Source organism: Numenius arquata, unplaced genomic scaffold (genome assembly GCF_964106895.1).
Source record: "Numenius arquata unplaced genomic scaffold, bNumArq3.hap1.1 HAP1_SCAFFOLD_166, whole genome shotgun sequence".
Lineage (NCBI taxonomy): Eukaryota > Metazoa > Chordata > Aves > Charadriiformes > Scolopacidae > Numenius > Numenius arquata.
Window position 1 is genome coordinate 126,044 of NW_027415668.1, and position 23,861 is coordinate 149,904.

Here is a 23,861-nt window from a genome sequence, read left to right on the forward strand (position 1 = left end):
TCGTGCAGGCAATGCAGAGCCAGCTCCGCGTTCAGCCCTGCCCCGGCTCTGCCGCTGGAAGAGGCCATCTTCAGCAGCTTTGAAACTACAAAGGCAAGAAAAAACACCAACGAGTCAGGTTTTCCTCAAAGAAGGAGAAAAGATGCCACAGGAGATGGATGGGAAATGGAGGAAGGGCAGAAAACAGACCGGAAACCAGAAAAGTCCCAGAAAAAAGACCCATATTCCAACTATTGCCACAGGAAGAGCAGCTTTTGGAGCGGGATCTCCAGAGAGAAACTCCTCCCTGGCTGCAGATGAGCTGGGACCGCCAAAACCCCCCCTTTCTCATGGAAGATGCTCCCGAGAGCACCATCGGCTCTTATTTAGCCACTTTCCTCCCAAAAACGAGCCATCTCCTTCACTCCAACGCTACGGGGCCAAGACAAGACGGGAGAGAACCCAAACGCCCTAGCAAGTAACTCTGAAAAGGTGGAATTTGCCCCTTTCCCACAAGAAAAGCCTGAAGAGAAACCTTTCTCCTGCGGCTCGGGCTTGCTTTCCACGTCACCCCAGGGCTTCCAAACCAGGGAGGCTCCTTCCTCCTCCTCTTCCAAGAGGGATCTGTCCCGCAGGGCAGGCAGCTCTGCCTGGAACTGCTCCCCGACACTGATGCGGCTGAAAGGGGGAGGAAGAGGAGGGGGAGGAAGGCACGTCGGGAATGGATACGGCGCAACAAACGCTAAAAAAGAGGGAAAACGTGGTGAGGTGGGGCAAAACCGGTCCCTATTGCCCAGCAAAACATCACTCAGTCTTCTGCCACCAACTTCCAACGCCCCTTCCCACCCCCAGCGTTACCCTTCGGCCACTGGAGGCTTTTTGGGCCCCATCGGGCAGGACAATTTGGGGGTTTCCCCAAAAAAACAATCCAACTGCTGAATGTCACTCTCCACAGCGGTAGGAAGCTGCCACAGCCACGGCCAGCGAGCGACCGCCGCCTCGGAATGTTGTGTGGAACGCGGGAGGCCGGCAACGGCCTGTGACGTCAGCAAAACCAGTGCTTTACTGGGACAGCACTGGGCGTTTGGGGGGGTTTCTGGCCCATATGGGGGACCCTCCACCCAAAAACACGCTGTGGAGAAGGGGCCGAGCGACACCCACCCCCACCCCCACTTCCCTCCTCCCGTTTTCCCAGGGGTCGCCCTCATTCCCACGGCTCAACGTGGATTTTTGCCTCATCCTCCATCAAAAGAACCCCAAAATCCTGGATGTTCTGCCCAAAAATTCTATGACATCACAATCTCCGATGATGTCACAACCCCCTCTATGACGTCACAATCCCACTCTATGACGTCACAACCCGACTCTGTGACATCACAAACCCCACTATGACGTCACAACCGCACTCTATGATGTCACAACCCCCTCTATGATATAACCCCCATCTATGACATCACAATCCCCGATGAGGTCACAACTCCCATGACATCACAACCCCACCCTATGACATCACAACCCTACCTCTATGACATCATAGCCCCCTATGACATCACAACCCCATTCTATGACATCACAACCGCACTCTATGACGTCACAACCCCCTCTATGACGTCACAACCCCACTGTATGACATGATAACCTCCTCTATGACATCACAACCCCACTCTATGACATCAGAAACCACTCTGTGACATCACAAACCCCACTATGACGTCACAACCCTACCTCTATGACATCATAACCCCCATGACATCACAACCCCACTCTATGAGATCACAAACCCAACTATGATGTCACTACCCAACTCTATGACATCATAACCCCTCTATGACATCACAATCCCCCTCTATGACATCACAACGCGGTTCTGTGACATCACAAACCCCACTATGACATCACAACCCGACTCTGTGACGTCACAAGCGCACTCTATGACATCACAACTCCACTCTATGACATCACAAACACACTCTATGAAATCACAACCCCACTCTATGACATAATAACCCCTCTATGACGTCACAACCCCACTCTATGACGTCACAACGCTACTTCTATAACGTCACAACCCCACTCTGTGACATCAGAAACCACTTAGTGACATAACAAACCCCACTATGACGTCACAACCCAACTCTGTGAAATCACAATGCCCCTCTATGACGTCACAACCCTACCTCTATGACATCACAACCCGACTCTGTGACATCACAACCCGACTCTGTGACATCACAAGCCCCTCTATGACGTCACAACCCCACTCTATGACGTCACAACCACACTCTATGACGTCACAAACCACTCTGTGACATCACAAACCCCACTATGACATCACAACCCAACTCTGTGAAATCACAACCCCTTCTATGATGTCATAACCCCACTCTATGAAATCATAACGCCCTCTATAACATTGTAACCCCACTCTATGACATCTCTATGAAGAGCTTTTGGAGCGGGATCTCCAGAGAGAAACTCCTCCCTGGCTGCAGATGAGCTGGGACCGCCAAAACCCCCCCTTTCTCATGGAAGATGCTCCCCAGAGCACCATCGGCTCTTATCTAGCCACTTTCCTCCCAAAAACGAGCCATCTCCTTCACTCCAACGCTACGGGGCCAAGACAAGACGGGAGAGAACCCAAACGCCCTAGCAAGTAACTCTGAAAAGGGGGAATTTGCCCCTTTCCCACAAGAAAAGCCTGAAGAGAAACCTTTCTCCTGCGGCTCGGGCTTGCTTTCCACGTCACCCCAGGGCTTCCAAACCAGGGAGGCTCCTTCCTCCTCCTCTTCCAAGAGGGATCTGTCCCGCAGGGCAGGCAGCTCCGCCTGCAACTGCTCCCCGGCATTGATGCGGCTGAAAGGGGGAGGAGGAGGAGGGGGAGGAAGGCACGTCGGGAATGGATACGGCGCAACAAACGCTAAAAAAGAGGGAAAACGTGGTGAGGTGGGGCAAAACCGGTCCCTATTGCCCAGCAAAACATCACTCAGCCTTCCGCCACCAACTTCCACCGCCCCTTCCCACCCCCAGCGTTACCCTTCGGCCACTGGAGGCTTTTTGGGCCCCATCGGGCAGGACAATTTGGGGGTTTCCCCAAAAAAACAATCCAACTGCTGAATGTCACTCTCCACAGCGGTAGGAAGCTGCCACAGCCACGGCCAGCGAGCGACCGCCGCCTCGGAATGTTGTGTGGAACGCGGGAGGCCGGCAACGGCCTGTGACCTCAGCAAAACCAGTGCTTTACTGGGACAGCACTGGGCCTTTGGGGGGGTTTCTGGCCCATATGGGGGACCCTCCACCCAAAAACACGCTGTAGAGAAGGGGCCGAGCGACACCCACCCCCACCCCCAGTTCCCTCCTCCCGTTTTCCCAGGGGTCGCCCTCATTCCCACAACTGAACGTGGATTTTTGCCTCATCCTCCATCAAAAGAACCCCAAAATCCTGGAGGTTCTGCCCAAAAATTCTATGACATCACAATCCTCGATGATGTCACAACCCTACCTCTATGACATCACAATCTCCGATGAGGTCACAACCCCCTCTATGACGTCACAATCCCACTCTATGACGTCGTCACAACCCGACTCTGTGACATCACAAACCCCACTATGACGTCACAACCGCACTCTATGATGTCACAACCCCCTCTATGATATAACCCCCATCTATGACATCACAATCCCCGATGAGGTCACAACTCCCATGACGTCACAACCCCACCCTATGACATCACAACCCTACCTCTATGACATCATAGCCCCCTATGACATCACAACCCCATTCTATGACATCACAATAGCACTCTATGACGTCACAAGCCCCTCTATGACGTCACAACCCCCTCTATGACGTGATAACCTCGTCTATGACATCACAACCCCACTCTATGACATCAGAAACCACTCTGTGACATCACAAACCCCACTATGACGTCACAACCCAACTCTGTGAAATCACAACGCCCCTCTATGAAGTCACAACCCTACCTCTATGATGTCACAACCCTACCTCTATGACATCACAACCCCACTCTATGACATCACAACCCCTCTATGACATCACAATCCCACTCTATGATGTCACAACCCGACTCTGTGACATCACAAACCCCACTATGATGTCACAACTGCACTCTATGACATCACAACCCCACTCTATGATGTCACAACCCTACTCTATGATGTCACAACCCCACTATGATGTCACAACCCAACTCTGTGAAATCACAACGCCCTTCTAAGACGTCACAACCCTACCTCTATGACATCACAACCCTCCCTCTATGGCATCACAATCCCCCACTATGACATCACAACGCGGTTCTGTGACATCACAAACCCCACTGTGACATCACAACCCGACTCTGTGACATCACAACCGCACTCTATGACGTTACAACCCCACTCTATGACATCACAACCCGACTCTGTGACATCACAAACACACTCTATGAAATCACAAACCCCACTATGGCATCACAACCCCACTCTATGACATAATAACCCCTCTATGACGTCACAACCCCACTCTATGACGTCACAACGCTACTTCTATGACGTCACAACCCCACTCTGTGACATCAGAAACCACTTAGTGACATCACAAACCCCACTATGACGTCACAACCCAACTCTGTGAAATCACAATGCCCCTCTATGACGTCACAACCCTACCTCTATGACATCACAACCCGACTCTATGACATCATAACCCCTCTATGATGTCACAACCCCACTCTATGACATCACAAACCACTCTGTGACATCACAAACCCCACTATCACGTCACAATCCCAATCTATGACATAATAACCTGACTCTGTGACATCACAACCACACTCTATGACGTCACAACCACACTCTATGACATCACAAACACACTCTATGACATCACAAACCCCACTATGATGTCACAACCCAACTCTGTGAAATCACAACGCCCTTCTATGACGTCACAACCCTACCTCTATGACATCACAACCCCACTCTATGACATCAGAAACCCCTCTATGATGCCACAACTGCACTCTATGACATCCCAATCCCCGATGACGTCACAACCCTCCCTCTATGAAATCACAACCCCCCTCTATGACATCACAAACCCCACTATGACGTCACAACCACACTCTGTGTAATCACAACGCCCTTCTAAGACGTCACAACCCTACCTCTATGACATCACAACCCTCTGTCTATGACATCACAACCCGACTCTGTGACATCACAACCCCACTCTATGACATCACAACCATACTCTATGACATCACAACCACACTCTATGACATCACAAACCACTCTGTGACATCACAAACCACTCTGTGACATCACAACCCAACTCTGTGAAATCACAACCCCTTCTATGACGTCATAACCCCACTCTATGAAATCATAACGCCCTCTATGACATTGTAACCCCACTCTATGACTTCTCTATGAAGAGCTTTTGGAGCGGGATCTCCAGAGAGAAACTCCTCCCTGGCTGCAGATGAGCTGGGACCGCCAAAACCCCCCCCTTTCTCATGGAAGATGCTCCCCAGAGCACCATCGGCTCTTATCTAGCCACTTTCCTCCCAAAAACGAGCCATCTCCTTCCCTGCAACGCTACGGGGCCAAGACAAGACGGGAGAGAACCCAAACGCCCTATCAAGTAACTCTGAAAAGGTGGAATTTGCCCCTTTCCCACAAGAAAAGCCTGAAGAGAAACCTTGCTCCTGCGGCTCGGGCTTGCTTTCCACGTCACCCCAGGGCTTCCAAACCAGGGAGGCTCCTTCGTCCTCCTCTTCCAAGAGGGATCTGTCCCGCAGGGCAGGCAGCTCCGCCTGCAACTGCTCCCCGACATTGATGCGGCTGAAAGGGGGAGGAAGAGGAGGGGGAGGAAGGCACGTCGGGAATGGATATGGCGCAACAAACACTAAAAAAGAGGGAAAACGTGGTGAGGTGGGGCAAAACCGGTCCCTATTGCCCAGCAAAACATCACTCAGTCTTCCGCCACCAACTTCCAACGCCCCTTCCCACCCCCAGCGTTACCCTTCAGCCACTGGAGGCTTTTTGGGCCCCATCGGGAAGGAAAATTTGGAGTTTTCCCCCAAAAGACAGTCCAACTGGTGAGTATCACTCTCCACAGCGGTAGGAAGCTGCCAGAGCCACGGCCAGCGAGTGACCACCGCGTCGGAATGTTGTGTGGAACGCGGGAGGCCGGCAATGGCCTGTGACGTCAGCAAAACCAGTGCTTTACTGGGACAGCACTGGGCGTTTGGGGGCGTTTCTGGCCAATATGGGGGACCCTCCACCCAAAAACACGCTGTGGAGAAGGGGCCGAGCGACACCCACCCCCAACCCCGGTTCCCTCCTCCTGTTTTCCCAGCGTTTGCCCTCATTCCCACGGCTCAACGTGGATTTTTGCCTCATCCTCCATCAAAAAAATCCAAAATCCTGGATGTTCTGCCCAAAAAATATAACAAAACCACACTGGGGATAAAACTCATTCTACAGACCGTCCTTTAACCTTCCTTGCCCTCCTCCTCCTCACACACCACTCCATCCCCCACAAAATTTCCCTCTTCTCAGGGAAATCATGGCTCTGGAGATGGACCCTCCGGCTACCACTTCACCCCTGCGGCTGCCCCGGGGCAGAAGGCGGGGATTGAGCCATTTGGGGCTTTTCTAGAAGCAAAAGGAGCAAAGCGAAACCCTGAGGGCCGTTTCCATCCCTCCTCCCCCAATCCCCAGGGAAAAATCCCCTCCTTTTTACTCTTTCCAGCTTTTTTGGGAGGCAAAAGCAAAGCCGGGGCCTGTGGGCTCAACTCCTCGGCTCCAGGTGTCAAAACCAGTAAGCAGAAGCCGAGCCCAGTAGGGAAACTGGGATGAGTGGGCGGCTGCGCCCCGGACACGCCGGTTTGGGTCCAACCACCACCTCTTTTTAATGATTGGATTCAGTTTTGAACCTCAAACTCGTACCATAAAAACCAGGCGGTGGCTTTAGGAGGAGCTCCAACTGCTCCGTGTCAACACCCGGGTTTCCACCGCAGTCATTGATCCCCCAGGAAGGGGGAGAATGTTTGAATTTAGGAATTCTCTGGCAGAAAATGGCTCCAAATGGGTGGAGTTGCTGGATTTAATGACAGCTGGTTGGATTCCTTTCCAGTTCTCCTGAGAACAAGAGCTGGGGAGAAGAAACCCCCCCGCCAGCTTTTGTGTGGCCAGAGACAGAGCTCAAAGGAATAAAAGTCATTTCCCAAATCGTCTTGAAATCCTTCAAATCTCCTCCTCAAAGCCCAACGATTTCCCCAGCTTTCCCATCCCCCTTGACACTTCCCACCTCCCCTTTTCTTTTCCTGCAGCTCCAGGTGATTAACGGGGGACGTATTTCCAATCAATTCCTCCCACGGACCCTGCAACCTTTGCCAAAGTCTCACCAAAACAAAGGCCTTTTGCCTAAATACACTCAAAGCACAAAAAATTGCCACCCACCTGCTTCCCGGCTGCTGTCGTCACCGGGACCAAGACGGGACCCACCTTCATCTCCTCCCAAAAGCATCTCAGGCTTTTGAGGGACAATTTCCATCTCCTGCTGCCTCCAGCCACAGTTTCTGGGCACAAACAAGGGCAGGGGGGGGGTTTCTGCCATCAGCCAAGTCAAAGACATCCAAACTTTGCTGGTCCATGGGGGCTGCCCAGCCAAGGAGATGTCCCTTAATTATATCGACTGGCAACTTCTATTATCATCAGAAGGTTGATCAGACTCGGTCCATAGACCCCAGCTCCAGCGTCACCACCCCAACGGGCTCCAGTCTGTGAGACTCGCACAGGCTCAGCTGAGAAAATGATGGCTCCAAAGGAAATGTAGCTCCAGGAGACAGAGCTCCACGGCCTGAGCGCAGCACTAACCAGAAGCTTTACTGACTCAACCGCTGCTTTTCTACCCAAACGCTGCTCATCTCCAGGGAGAGAAAGCTGCTTTAGCCACTTCTCCTCCAAAGCCCTCACAGGGCTAAAGCCACACAGTCAGGAGCACCCCTCTGCACAGAGACACAGCCAGCAGAAAGGCAATCCTTTGGGAAATCCATCAGGACACCCATTCCAGCAGAAAAGAGAATCCTTACCAGGCTGGTGGCAAAACTCCCCACGTCTCTGGGCCAGGGGGACGTCACCAACGCGTCCGCACCTCTGAGGTTTGGGGTCCACCACGAGGCTGGTTTCCGTTCTGTCACATCCTCGGAGCTAAAACTGTCGGCAGGAGCTGCCTCATCCGGGGACTCGGAACCACCCGGGCACCTGACCTGCAGAACACAAGTACCTCTCAAGAGACCTTGATGTCCTGCATTAACACACCAGCCCGCTCTTGAGATCACACAACCACACAATGGTCACAGTTGGAAGGCACCTTAAAGCCACTCCAGTGCCACCCCCTGCCCTGGGCAGGGACACCTCCCACCACACCAGGCTGCTCCAAGACCCCTCCAACCCGGCCTGGAACCCCTCCAGGGATGGGGCAGCCACAGCTTCTCGGGGCTACCTGGGCCAGGCTCTCACCACCCCCCCAGCAAACCATTTCCTCCCCACATCTCATCTCAATCTCCTCTCTTCCAGTGGCAAATCCTTCCCCCTCCTCCCACGGCTCCCCTCCCTCATCCAGAGTCCCTCCCCAGCTTTCCTGGAGCCCCTTTAGGGACTGGAATGGGCTCCAAGGTCTCCCCGGAGCCTTCCCTTCTCCAGGCTGAACCCCCAACTCTCTTAGCCTTTCCTCACAGCAGAGGGGCTCCAGCCCTCCCAGCATCTCCATGGCCTCCTCTGGCCCACACTCCACATTGTTGGCTCCTGTGGAGCTTCTCACCCACCAACACCCCCACGTCCTTCTCCTCAGGGCTGCTCTCCAGCCATTCTCCACCCAGCCTGGATTTGTACCTTGCACCTTGCACTTGGCCTGGTGGAACTTCAGGAGGGTCACAGGAGCCACCTCCATCCTGCCCATGTCCCTCTGGCTCTGGGCAGAGGGTGGAGAAGCAGGACAACTGGCGGACTCATCACACAGGACTGCGGGAGAGCTGATCCCACCTCGCTGAGGAGCTGCTGGGACCGTCCCAGAGGCAAAAGGGGCTGAGTCTCTCCTGCATCTTCAGGGATAACGTTCCTCAAAGCCCAGGAAGAAACAGGGCCTGACCAGCGCGGGGGAAAGGAGACCCCACGGGGCAGGGGACGGGGGGACAACGACAGGACAAACACAGTCATTCCTCGGAACAGAGCGCCTTCCTCGGCACTCTTGCTCAGAAACGTGGTTTCTGGAGGAACTGGGTGTTTCACGGAAGGTTTTTACCCTCTTCCACCACCAGCACCTCCCGGCGGGACTCTCTCGGTGACAGGAGGTCGAGGTGACAGGGACAGTCCAGCGCAGGGAGCGCTTTGGGGCCCTGAGCTCTGTGCAAAACCCCAAAACTCGCTTTTTGAAGGTTGTTGGCCCTGCTGTGAGGGAAAGTTTGAAAATATTTTTTAAAAATGAAGCCACAAGAAATAGAACGAAAGACGTCGAGTGAAGGAAACGTCTCCTGGCGACATTAAGCTGCAAACAGCGTTGGTGGTTTCATCCTCCTGGCTTGGTTTCCTCTTGGCAACTTCATCCTCAAAACCACCTTTTCTTCCTCAAAACCACCTTTCTCCCTCTCCCCAGGGCCAGGCTCAAAAGGAGCACCCAAGGGCCGCAGTACCCAAGGGCCGGAGATTGCTCCCACACCCAAGGGGACAGGTTTTCACAGCACAGGGGGGGTGGCACTGCTTTGGGGGTGCTCACAGCAAAGGGGGGGGTGGCACTGCTTTGGGGGTGCTCACAGCAAAGGGGGCGGGGGGGCATCGATGACCCCCTTTTTCCCCCCATCCAGGTTCTCTGCGTGGAATCCATCTGCGTCGACCCCGCCAGCATCGAAGGGAACATCAAGGTGAGACCCTGGGGGGGCAGAAGCGACACCGAGGTGAGAACCTTGAGGTGGGGCGTCCCCCAAAATTCGTGCCCACCCCCCCAAAAAAACCCGTGCAGACACCCTCCCCCCAGCAAGTGAAGCTCAACCCGCATCGAGGGGGACACGGGGGTCTCCCCTCGGGGACAGCGGGGGGGGCAGGACATGTCTGTGAGCTGGGACCAAGCAGGGACAGGCTGGGGGGGGGGAAAGGGAGGGGAGTGGGAGGAGTGCGGCCAGGGGTGGGGCTGAGGCCACACCCAGCTGGCAGGTCAGGAAGGGGTGGGGCTAAAGAAAGGGGTGGGGCTAAGAAAGGAGGCCACACCCACCAGAGGCACCCCAGGGAAGGGCAGGGCTAGGGGGAAGGGAGTGGGGCTCTGGCAGGCCACGCCCACAGACTCAGGGAGGAGGTGGAGCTAAAGGACAAGGCCACGCCCACCAGTGGGAGTTACCCCTAGAAGGGTGAGGGTGGGAAAAGTGGGTGGGGCCAAGGGAGGCCACACCTACCACTCATACAAGGGAGTGGCTGGGCTATGGGCAGGGGCGGAGCCACAGGGAAGGGGTGGGGCCAAGGGAATTCACACCCACAGGGAACACCCTGGGGGGCGGTGCTAAGGGAACAAGCCACACCCCCAAGGGCTACTACAGGCAGGGACAGAGGGGCGTGGCTAAGGGAGAAGGGGTGGAGCTGAAGGGAAGGGGTGTGGCTAAGGGAGGAAGCCACACCCCCAGGTGAGACAGGGACACAAAGGGGTGGAGCCAGGGAAAACAAGCCACGCCCACAGGGCCTCCTGCAAGAGGCAGGGCTAAGGCAGTGAACCCCACCCACAAGAGCTGGAAGGCCACACCCACAAAGGGGTGGGGCTAAATGAGAAGACCACACCCACAAAGGGGTGGGGCTAACTGGGCCAAGCCACAGCCCCAGCAGCCCCCATCATTCCAAGGGAGGGCGTGGCCAGGGGTTGCCCCACCCCATGGCAGTGCCCACCCTGTCTGCCCCCAAAAAAGGGGACAACCTCCCCAAAAAGGGGACTGTCCCCTCCCCGGGTGTGCCCCCCAAAACAGGGACAACACCCCCAAAAAGGGGGCTGCCCCCCCCCAAACGCTGTTGTCTCCCGAGGAACCAGGGTACGAGGGGGAGGCAGTGAACACCCACCGCGAGCGGCCACAGGTAAGGGAGGAGCCCCCCAAAAAACCCCCAAAAGAGGGGACAGATCTCATTAAACACCCCTGAAATTGGGGGGGTGGTAGATTTTGGGGAACCTCCCCCAGAACCCCATTTTGCCCCGTAGAATGTTGACATCAGCCGCCCCCCTCGCCAAAGCCCTGGTCACTGTCCCCAAGCATTATTGGGGGTGGGGGGCATTAATTTTGGGGGCTTCCAGGGGGGTCCATCAGGGTGATGGGGGTGATCTCCAGGTACCTACGAGGGGGATGAGGAGGGTGTGTGTGTGAGGTGGTGACCCGCTACCCTCCAGCACCTTTTGGGGGGTACCTGCACCCCCTGGGCCCATGACAGACCCCTCCATTCACTTGGTTTGGGTGTGTGGGGGTGGGGGTGTGAGTGTGTGTGTGTGTGTGGGGGGGGGAGGTGTGTTTGTCAGTGGTTTTCAGGTGTTTTTTCTCTGCAGTGCAGTATAAACGGCCCGGAGGGGGCGGGTGCTGCTCTGTGTGCACCGGGAATGGGAAGGGGGGGGGGGGCACCACAAAAACACCCATTTTCCCAACCCCCTCACCCCAAAAACCACTAATTCTCTCACCCCCCACCCCAAAACACACTTCCTCACCCAAAAAGACCCCTCTCCCAACTCCTCCATCCCCCAAAAAACCCTCTCCCACCCCAAACTCCCCTCTCTCCCAACCCAGACAGCCCAAAACCCCCCACATTCTCCCAACCCCACCAAAAAAATCTCTCCCAAACCCCCCCACCCCCAAAGAACACCCCTCCTCCCAAACCTGCACCCCCAAAACCCCTCCCATCCCAAACTCCCCTTACCAGCTCAAAAAACCCAACCCCAAACCCCCACTCTCCCAAACCCCCCCAAACCCACCCTCAACACCCCCCATCCCAAAAGACCCTCTCCCACCCCAAACCCCAGCTCACTTCTGCCTCACAAGCTCTTCCCTCGTTCATCACCAGCTTCTTGATAGCCCCAAAAACCTCCTGTCACTCCCTGGAAGGGAAGGGCTCTGGTGGTGCCTTGCGAGGGGCGGGGTCAGCACAGGTGCTTTAAATCTCTTCTTTTGGTAAAACTGGCTATTTGGGGGAGTTTTTATCTTGTTTCTAATGGTTCAAGCCAAGCGGTGCGGCCCTTTTGTGGCCCTGAGGGGAAAGGGGGCAGGGGCGCCTTTCCCGCCTTTTTCACCACCTGAGGGGAGCCCTCGCAGGAGAGAGGGGGCGGGGCGAGTGCAGCCACTGGCCCAATGGCGGCTTGAAGAGGAGGCGGTGGGCGGGATGAGAGCGTTGGGCGGGCCAATGGGCAGCGGTGTTTTCCAGGGTGGGCGGTGCCGCCACGAGCGCATGGGCAGAAGGGGAGGGCGCACAGGCGGCTCCCTACGGGGGGGTTTTAAGGGGTCCCGGGGGGGTTTGTGGCCTCTGTAGAAGAGGGGAAAAGGGAGGAAGGGATGTGGGAGAGGGCAATGGGGATGATCTCGTCGTGGTTTGAGCTCGCCGGGTGCTTCTTTTTCCTCAGAAGGGCTGTGAGAAATGTCCCCGAGGAAGCGCTGCAGAGTGTCAGGTGTCTCTCAGGTGAGGGGCTGTCCCCCCTCTGTATCCTCTCTCCCCTTTCTCACCCTTTTCATTCTGCATTTTCCCCATAGGAGCCACCACTTCCCCCCTTCCCCAAGCTTATTGCCCCGATATCCAGGCAATTCCCTCCCCTTTTTCCCCATAGATATCTTGAAGGAAGTCATTTGGGAATACAGAGATGCCTACTGGGAGATGGTCAGCCGGGTGGGCAGGACCCTGCAGCAGGTGAGGGGGGAGGCAAAGAGGGGCGTGTGGGGGGTATTTTCTGGGGTTTAAGGCCCCCTGTTAGATTAACCCTTTGTGCCTTACAGGTCTTTTGGCTGCAGCTGGTGGAGATGGACACCAAACACCACATTGACATCCTCACCAGTGACCTGTCCCCCACCAAAGGGGTGATCCTGTGCTAGTGTGGGTCTTTTTTCCCTGGGAGGGGGTGGAATTTTGGGAGGCAAGCAGACCCCGTTAGAGCTTCCCCTTCCCTGTTCAGGGGGACTCCTCTGCTGTTCCCCCTCAAGCCCCAGGGACACCCAGACGGCCAAGCTGGGGCTCCTCATGGTCATCCTCAGCTTCATCTTCATGAAGGGCAACTTGCCCGAAGATGGTGAGGCCTCCCCCCAAATCCCCCCAGCCATATCCTGCTTCCCACTGGTGCCCCTCCCCCCTCTTGACACCACCTTTTTTCCAGGGGCTGTCTGGAAATTTCTTTGCTGGCTCTGGCTGCAGACAGGATAGAACATAATGGGGGATGGGGCTCGTTAGTGCTGCTCCTCGTTAATCCTGTTGTTCCCAGGGAGTGACAGGAGGTTTTTGGGGATATCAAGAAGCTGGTGATGAACGAGGGAAGAGCTTGTGCAGCAGAAGTGAGTTGGGGTTTGGGGTGGGAGAGGGTCTTTTGGGATGGGGGGTGTTGAGGGTGGTTTTGGGGAGGTTAGCGAGGGGGGTTTGGGAGAGGGGGGCTTTGGGGTTGGGTTTTTTAGACCTGGTAAGGGGAGTTTGTGATGGGAGGGGATTTGGGGGTGCAGGGTTGGGAGGAGGGATGTTCTTTGGGGGTGGGAGGTTTGGGAGAGGGTTTTTTGGGGGCAGGGGTGCGAGAATGGGTGGTTTTGGAAGGGGTGGGAGAAGGGATGAATTTAGGGTGGGAGAGGGTGTGTTTTTTGGGGTCCCCCCCCTTTCCAGCCCATGGTCTGCACAGAGTAGCACCAGCCCCAACCGGGCTGTTTATACTGCACTGAAGAGAAAAAATACCTAAAAAACACTGCCACCCCCTCCCCCCACCCCGGTGACTGTCACGGGGTCAGGGAGCGCAGGCACCCCCCAAAATGTGCTGGGGGGAGGGGGTCAGGGCTGCTGGAGCCCCTCTGCTGTGAGGACAGGCTGAGAGAGTTGGGGGGGTTGAGCCCAGAGAAAGGAAGGCTCCGGGGAGACCATTCTGCCCCTTCCAGTCCCTAAAGGGTGGGGCTCCAGGAAAGCTGGGGGGGGACTCTGGATGAGGGAGGGGAGCCGTGGGAGGAGGGGAAAGGGTTTGCCACTGGAAGAGGGGAGATTGAGATGAGATGTGGGGAGGAAATGGTTTGCTGGGGGGGTGGTGAGAGCCTGGCCCAGGTTGCCCCGAGAAGCTGTGGCTGCCCCATCCCTGGAGGGGTTCCAGGCCGGGTTGGAGGGGTCTTGGAGCAGCCTGCTGTGGTGGGAGGTGTCCCTGCCCAGGGCAGGGGGTGGCACTGGAGGGGCTTTAAGGTGCCTTCCAACTGTGACCATTGTGTGGTTGTGTGATCTCAAGAGCGTGCTGGTGTGTTAATGCAGGACATCAAGGTCTCTTGAGAGGTACTTGTGTTCTGCAGGTCAGGTGCCCGGGTGGTTCCGAGTCCCCGGATGAGGCAGCTCCTGCCGACAGTTTTAGCTCCGAGGATGTGACAGAACGGAAACCAGCCTTGTGGTGGACCCCAACCCTCAGAGGTGTGGACGCGTTGGTGACGTCCCCCTGGCCCAGAGAGGCGGGGAGTTTTGCCACCAGCCTGGTAAGGATTCTCTTTTCTGCTGGAATGGGTGTCCCGATGGATTTCCCAAAGGGTTGCCTTTCTGCTGGCTGTGTCTCTGTGCAGAGGGGTGCTCCTGACTGTGTGGCTTTAGCCCTGTGAGGGCTTTGGAGGAGAAGTGGCTCTCCTCAAGGAGAAGGGACATCTCCTTGTCTGGGCAGCCCCCATGGACCAGAAAAGTTTGGATGTCTTTGACTTGGCTGATTCCAGAAAACCCCCCCCTGCCCTTGTTTGTGCCCAGAAACTGTGGCTGGGGGCAGCAGGAGATGGAAATTGTCCCTCAAAAGCCCGAGATGCTTTTGGGGGGAGGTGAGGGTGGGTCCCGTCTTGGTCCCGGTGACGACAGCAGCCGGGAAGCAGGTGGGTGGCAATTTTTTGTGCTTTGAGTGTATTTAGGCAAAAGGCCTTTGTTTTGGTGAGACTTTGGCAAAGGTTGCAGGGTCCGTGGGAGGAATTGATTGGAAATACATCCCCCGTTAATCACCTGGAGCTGCAGGAAAAGAAAAGGGGAGGTGGGAAGTGTCAAGGGGGATGGGAAAGCTGGGGAAATCCTTGGGTTTTGAGGAGGAGATTTGAAGGATTTCAAGACGATTTGGGAAATGACTTTTATTCCTTTGAGCTCTCTCTCTGGCCACACAAAAGCTGGCGGGGGGGTTTCTTCTCCCCAGCTCTTGTTCTCAGGAGAACTGGAAAGGAATCCAGCCGGCTGCCATTAAATGGAGCAACTCCACCCATTTGGAGCCATTTTCTGCCAGAGAATTCCTAAATTCAAACATTGTCCCCCTTCCTGGGGGATCAGTGACCGCGGTGGAAACCCGGGTGTTGACAGGGAGCAGTTGGAGCTCCTCCTAAAGCCACTGCCTGGTTTTTATGGTACGAGTTTGGGGTTCAAAACTGAATCCAATCATTAACAAGAGGTGGTGGTTGGACCCAAACCATGGGCATGTCTGGGACGCAGCCGCCCACTCATCCCAGTTTCCCTACTGGGCTCAGCTTCTGCTGACTGGTTTTACCACCTGGAGTTCCTGGGAGCCGAGGATTTGAGCCCCCAGGCCCCGGCTCTCCTTTTGCCTCCTAAAAAAGCTGAAAACAGATGAAGGAGGGGATTTTTCCCTGGGGATTGGGGGAGGAGGGATGGAAACGGCCCCCGGGGTTTCGCTTTGCTCCTTTTGCTTCTAGAAAAGCCCCAAATGGCTCAATCCCCGCCTTCTGCCCTGGGGCAGCCGCAGGGGTGAAGTCGTACCCGGAGGGTCCATCTCCAGAGCCATGATTTCCCTGAGAAGGGGGAAATTTTGTGGGGGATGGAGTGGTGTGTGTGGAGGAGGAGGGCAAGGAAGGTTAAAGGACGGTCTGTAGAATGAGTTTTATGCCCAGTGTGGTTTTGTTAGATTTTTTGGGCAGAACATCCAGGATTTTTGGTTTTTTTGATGGAGGATGAGGCAAAAATCCACGTTCAGCCATTGGAATGAGGACTAATGTTGGGAAAACGGGAGGAGGGAACCGGGGTTGCGGATGGGTGTCACTTGGCCCCTTCTCCACAGCGTGTTTTTGGGTGGAGGGTCCCCCATATTGGCCAGAAACGCCCCAAAATGCCAAGTGCTGTCCCAGTAAAGCACTGGTTTTGCTGACATCACAGCCCGTTGCCGGCCTCCAGCGTTCCACACAACATTCCGACGCGGTGGTCGCTCGCTGGCCGTGGCTGTGGCAGCTTCCTACCGCTGTGGACAGAGATACTCACCAGTTGGACTGTTTTTTTGGGGAAAAACCCAAATTTTCCTTCCCGATGGGGCCGAAAAAGCCTCCAGTGGCCGAAGGGTAACGCTGGGGGTGGGAAGGGGCGGTGGAAGTTGGTGGCGGAAGACTGAGTGATGTTTTGCTGGGAAATAGGGACTGGTTTTGCCCCAACTCACCACGTTTTCCCTCTTTTGAAGCGTTTGTTGCGCCGTATCCATTCCCGACGTGCCTTCCTCACCCTCCTCTTCCTCCCCCTTTCAGCCGCATCAATGTTGGGGACCAGTTTCAGGCAGAGCTCCCTGCCCTGCAGGACAGATCCTGCTTGGGACAGGAGGAAGAAGAGCGAGCCTCCCTTGTCTGGAAGCCGTGGGGTGACATTGAATCCAACCCCGAGACTCAGGAGAAAGGTTTGTCTTAAACCTTTTCTTTGGGGAATCGGGAAAATTCCACCTTCTCAGAGTTACTTGATAGGGCGTTTGGGTTCTCTCCCGTCTTGTCTTGACCCCGTAGCGATCGAGGGAAGGAGATGGCTAATTTTTGGGAGGAAAGTGGCTAAATAAGAGCCGATGGTGCTCTCGGGAGCATCTTCCATGAGAAAGGGGGGGTTTTGGCGGTCCCAGCTCATCTGCAGCCAGGGAGGAGTTTCTCTCTGGAGATCCTGCTCCAAAAGCTGCTCTTCCTGTGGCAATAGTTGGAATATGGGCCTTTTTTCTGGGCCTTTTCTGGTTTCCGGTCTGTTTTCTGCCCTTCCTCCATTTCCCATCCATCTCCTGTGGCATTTTTTCTCCTTTTTGGAGGAAAACCGGACTCGTTGGTGTTTTTTCTTGCCTTTGTAGTTTCAAAGCTGCTGAAGATGGCCTCTTCCAGCGGCAGAGCCGGGGCAGGGCTGAACGCGGAGCTGGCTCTGCATTGCCTGCACGAGGCTCGGGGCAACGTTGCGGTAGGGAGCAGCGCTTCCCCCTGAAGAACCCGCTTTGTGACTGGTTTGAGCTGGGAGTTGCTCTGAGTTGGCTCTTCCAGGGGCCGGAATCTCTTTGCTCAAGGCGCCGGGTGCTGCCTGTGGCAGCGTTAAGGTCTGGTGGGGTGACAGAGCCCGTCCCGGTGCATCCATTGGAACTTGTTTGGATTCTGGGACAGTTGCGAGAATGGAATTTCCCTTTTTCCTTTTTTTGCCCTTTTTCCTCCTCTGCCAAAGGAACTGATGTCTTTTTTTCCCCATTAAATCTGGCAGGAAGCTCTGGAAATGCTGCGCTCTGGGCCCCCCCGGAGACCCGAATGCCACCCCTTGGCTGATTACCATTACGCAGGTAAATGGGAGGAGAACAGATCCCTTGGCTTTGGGATTTATCCTTTAAAATGTCAGTTTTGGGTGGGGAAAATAGTAGTTTTAATCTATTTGTGGGGCTTTTTGAGGCAGGGAAATGCCTCTTCTAATAATTTACCCGTGGCTGTTTATCCCAAGGCTCAGACACTTGGACCCGGCGGGAACAGCAGCTCTTTAAAGAGGCTTTTTACATACATAAGAAGAATTTTCGCCTCATCCAGAAGGAGGTAAAGCCGTTGGAGCGGGCCGGAGCTCGTTAGCAGGGAGGCTTTTAACCCAGAAAGCCCTATTTTCAATCCCCCGTTGGAATCCTGTCCTTAGGACCCTTCTTCCTGCTAAAAACCCAGCGGGAGAAGACATCATTGCCCTCATTTGTAATGCAAGGGAGTCTTTAATATCCCTGGATTTCTCCCCATAGATCCAGACAAAAACCGTGGCCCAGTGCGTTGAATATTACTACAGCCACAAGAAGAAGATCCGTTTTGGCTGCACCCGACCTCGCCTCATGCAGAAAAGGGTCAAGAGAGTCCAGGATGAGGAGGAAAAAGCCAAAGGCGAGGTAAAAAATCTGCTGGGGGGGGTTTGTTTCCTCGACAAATCCATCTGCTCAAACGTTCCTTGACAGGAAACAGGGATTTCGTTCGCAGAAATAGATATTATTTTAATTTTTTGTGGGTGGGGAAGCAAGGTTGCTGTGTGGCTTCAGTGCGTCAGAATTGCACCTTTTCAGCCCCATTGATAGATTTTGTGGAGGAAAGTGCTTTTCCGCTTGGGACAGTGGAAATAATACATTTTTTCTTCCAAGTTGTGGCTTTGCACCCCGTTTTCCCGTTGGTTTTTTGAGTGTTTAGTGCTCAGACTTTACGTGGGCTGATAAGCCGCGTGAAATCCATGGCAAAAAAATCTTATTTATTTGCCTTTTTGAGACATTTCAAGTTAGTTTTTGCCCATTTTGCAGGCCATTTGCCACCAGAAGAAGAGGCCGCGTTTTATGACCAAAGACAAGCCCATGCCGGGGCATCACCAACTTCATCCCCACAGCGCCTGCGGCTCCTCTGGGGATCCCGGGACCTCCCTGTGCTGGGACTTGCCCTGAGGTGAGTGCGGAAGGTCAGCCCTCCCTTTTTCGTCCCCAAATGCCTCCTTTGAGCTCAAAAAACAACCCAGTGTGGGGGGCAGAGGGGGAGGTCAGCTGGAGGATTGCCCTTGCTGGATTGCCCTTGCCCCAGGGCTCCTTGGTGGTTTCATTTGATTTTCAACCCAAACGAATCTGTATTTTTGGAGTCAGGGAGACCTTCCCCAGAGCCGTGAGGTTCAGAGCGGCCCCTCCTTGTGCAAAAGCCTCAGGTTTCCCCTTTTTGCCCAGGACAAACTCAAGTTCCATTGAGTTTTGTGGCCCGAGGCTTGCCCACTCCAGTCCCTCACAGCCAGCAAAATGCCTCCAGTTTTAATTTGACCTCATTTGAAGTGATCGACCAATTAATTCTCCTATTTTAACCCCCAAAAATCCATCTTCTTTAACCACCGACGTCCAGAACGGTATCATTTCGTGGCCAAACAGACCAGGAATTCACACAAGTAGGAAATAACAAAGCTGGATCTAAAGGATTTCTAAAAAAAGGATTTAAATATGCCTTTCTTCTTCATTTCCAGATTGTTTGAGAAGATCCTCATGAGAAACACCCCCATGAGGACAAGTCCCACCAGACCACCAGAAAGTCCCACCTGAGGCTCCATCCCCCCCGGGCTGTTTGAAAGGCCCCGGGCACCGACACCGACCCACCGGCGGGGCCATTTTTCCCTGCATGGCGGGCCTGTGCTGGTGACTGGGAGCGCTCCCTGCCCTCCCTGCCAACAACAGCCCATCCCAGCAGGGAGAGCTCCATGTGCCCCTTGTCCCCCCCAGACCTCCAAGGCCCCCGGCCCTCCCTCCCATCGTTGCCACCCCTCAGCACTGGCAGCTCCCTGTCGTCCCTGCACCCCCCAGAAAGCCAGCCCCCCCAGCCCCAGAGCCACCAACTGTCCCGTGATGACAGCCTGTCTCTCCTGTCCCTTCGGGAGCCCCTGGACTCCTGGCCCCCCCTGCCCCCCCTGAGCCATGGCCAGGGCCAGGCGTGCTCTCCCAAGGAAGACAGAGCAGAGGTGCCAGGCTGGATGGGAGGGAGAGGAGCCGGCAGGGACAGGGACAAGGCTGCGGAGGGACATGGCCTGCTTTGGGCCGGGGACACGGATGCTTCTCCTGGAGGGAGGGCAAGAAGAGAGACAAAGGAGAGCGACTGGGAGATGGAGATGAGCTCCTGCACCCTCCTCGCACACCTGCCAAAAATAAAGGCTTTTCCCTCTCTTCATTTATTGCATTTTGTTGGTGATGTCACCATCCCAGCCCCAGGATCCTGAGGCGCGGAACAGACTCTACAACTCGCAGAGAGTTATAAATCAGACATGTTTATTGCGGCGCCGGGTGCAAGGGGGATCGCTCCTCTAAACTTGCACACTGGCTCGTAAAACAAGCATCTATTTATGACAAAAAGCATACATATTCATTAGTGTGGGTGGGGTTATCATAATTAATTCTAAGAAAAGGCGTTACTATTCTATTTATTTCTAGGAACTCATTATCATAAGTCTCCTCCCCTTGCCCCATGCCTACTGTCGCCCGGTGGTCGTGGGCTGGGGTCTTCTGGAGGAAGGCTCATAGTCTTCTTCACCGTGTACTTTTACCTTTGGCTTAGAATGCTGGGCTGGCTGGACCTCAAACCGCGGGACTGGTCCCGACCAGATGGACACTGCACCCAGACAGTTGGGTTCCTCCTTAGGGTGCAGGCTGTTCCTGCTATCCTATACACAAGGCCAGCTCCTTATCTTGGAATGCTGGGCTCCTGGGCTCCGAGGTGTGCTCTTTGCCAAGCTGTACTAAATCTACACTAACGACCTTGTCATCTTGTCATCTCGTACAGAATCCTAGTGCAATAAATATAATTACTGCGACGAAGAGCTGCTTAAGCCATATAAAATTAGGTAACCATGATGTAAGCTTTTCCCAGAGCTTAGTAAAACCTAGGGAAGCACCACCTCGGGCCACTTGGTGTCAGACCTTTGCGTGTTCTCAAATTTTCTGGATATCGGTTTCCATCTTACCTGACTCATCGACATAAGTGCAGCAGCTTGTGTGGGTCAGAGCACAGACTCCTCCTACATCAGCTGTTATTATATCTAGGGCCATTCTGCTTTGTATGACCGTGCCCTTCAGGGATTCTAGTTCCTTGCCCAAACGGGAAAGGGCATCAGCAGTTGAGTTTGCTGTTATTTCCATTTCCGCCGAAATATTTACTATGGCCCGTTCCGGTTGGTACACACCTAGTGAAGGAAGCAGAACTCTGACAAAACTGTAAAATCCGGTGTTACATCTAAGTAAAGGGTTGGAGATTGTTCGTCGATTGAATTGTCTCCAAACGCCCCGTACAATACCTCTCGTACCATCTCTGTGGAACATTTGCAATGGAGGAGCTAGATAACCCATAGTGCAGTCTCCTGTCCGATGTCGTGGCAGCTGTTTCCAGCCTTTAAATCTCCGCAGAGCCACCAATACCCCTCCGGTAGGTTACAGGTAGCATTTATAGCCGGGGAAGTATCGGCAGCGCTTCTGCCGTACAAGTATTGTGCACGCTTCTGTTCTCCTTCTCCCGGAGAAGCTTTTGTAGAGTTTATTGGCTTGTCAACACTAGTTATGTTCCCTTTGACCAAAGCTGTTGTGGGCCAGTTGCCGAGGTCCGTACGGCTAAATTGCCCTGGTGATGCTCCCGCAGGGTTGTAACTTATGTACGGCACAGAGCGGTTTGCTAATGCTAAAGTGTAGGTTACTTGCTCTAATGAAGAGCTTTCCGTCCGACAGGAGTGTGAGGATTTAAGCATTTCATACGGATTTATGTCTGTCCAGTTGCTTACAGGGACTCCAAAAAGTGGGGAATCAAAGTCATCAGCTTGCTCACGTATCCAACAGTCACTAACATTGGTATATTTTACAACACTCTTTACAAGGGATGCGTAAGCATTCGCGTTAATGGATGCAGCCACAGCACAGTAAGGCTACAAGAGTCCAGATTTCTGTCTTTGGAGATGAAGTTTTAAAGGTCCGGTAGGCGTCGACTCCTGTCGTGGTTTAGGTTTAGGGGCTTTCTCCACTCTGGTATGATGTGTCCATGAGGCTTGTTCTTCAATCTTGGCTGCCGTGTGAGAAGTCAGCAGCACCTGGAACGGACCTTCCTATTTCGGCTTTAAAGGTGAATCTGAAAGAGATCTAACATACACATAGTAGATGATTCATAGATTGGTCCAGGCCGGAAGGGACCTCCAAAGGTCATCTAGTCCGACCTCCCCGCAGTCAGCAGGGACACCCCCAACTAGACCAGGTTGCCCAGGGCCCTGTCGAGCCTCACCTTGAATGTCTCCAGGGAAGGGGCCTCAACCACCTCCCTGGGCAACCTGTTCCAGTGCTCCACCACCCTCATGGTAGAGAACTTTTTCCTGATATCCAATCTAAATCTCCCCTTCTCCAACTTAAAACCATTGCCCCTCATCCTGTCACTGCCGGCCTTTGTAAACAGACCCTCCCCAGCCTTCCTGTAGCCCCCCCTCAGGTACTACATGTACCCGGCATTGCTCTGACCCAGGGGCAGCACCTTGCGATTCTGACACCGTTGGGTGTCCCAGCACCCAGCGAGGGGGCGCAGCGTGGGAGAAACCAGCGTCACTCTGCAGCTCCTCCGTCCTTCCAGGGTGCCAGGAGGAAAAAGAAACCGTAACTGGTACAGGGCTGAGCGTAGCTACGTGCTGCCTCTTCTCGAGAGAAACGGGGCGCTGGTTTCAAAGAGAAGGTGCCGTTTGATTGAGACGCTGGCTCTGCTGCCTGGAATCCAGCCTGCAGCGGGGTTAGCAGGCTGCAGAAGGATCCTTACTTCCCCCCAACTCCGGTCAAGTGGCTTCAGATTCAAAGACTCAAACCCTTCCTTCTTCCAAAGAGGGGGCAGAGGAAAACGTACAGGGAAGAGACACGATTTAAGCACCAGCTTCCAAACTGGAAAGAAATCCTTCCCGGTTCCACACGGAAAACAAGAGAAAAGGGTTCCTTCTTTCCACCTAAAGAGGCAAACCGATGCCTTCGTTGATATCGTAGAGTGCCAGATACCAGGTTGGAAGGGACCTCAAGGGTCACTGGCCCAACCTTTGGATGCGAGGTCTGTCACCCCGTGGCGATCGCCAGGGTTGATTCGGCTGGTCTGGCTGGCGAGGGGGGTGTCCCCTCTCCACTCCATGGGCGTCCCTCCCAAAAATGCACGCTGGGTCAAAGGGGACGACCTTCCCCGATAGAGACGCACCATTCATCAGTCAAGGGTACAGGGAAGCTTTGCTCCCCCGCGAGAACCTCCAAACCATTGATACTTAAAAAGTGCTTTGAACAACAGAGGCAGACAAAGTCCCCTCTCCAAAAAAGTCAAAATCTGACTTGCTGCACAGTAAGATTTCTCCCAAAACCCCTTGGAGTTTTCTTCCGGTAGCCAGCAGAAGACAACAGGAGCAGAGAACAAGTCCCCACTGGCTCTTGCCATCCCTGCACAGCAACGTAAGCATCTGTACGAGATCTACGGTAACAGCAGAGAGAAGGGCGAGAGACGAGATTTCATGAACGTACACGAGGAGAGAGCAAAGCCTCGGGACGTGATGCACTTGCCAAAGGATCGATGAGCAGACGGGCCACCGGTCTGACCTGTCCCAGAGAGTCCAGGTACCAGCTCACGAGGAAAGAGTCCCGCGAGACCCAGTGTCCACTCAGACACAGGGATTCCTGCCAGCTCCAGGCACAGAGAGGCCGGCCCTCGTACTGCATTGCGAGGGGGGAGACTACGGGAGGAGATATGGGGCAAAATATCAAGTAAAACCATCTTATAATTTATTAAGAGGTTAAAAAGTCAATATTCTCAGGATCTTCCACTCTCCGCTGGTGCGAAGACTTGACATGTTCTCAGGAGATGCTGTACACCCTTCTTTTGACAGATGACAAAGCTGCAGCCTCCCGAGAGTCCAAAGAAAAGGGCTTT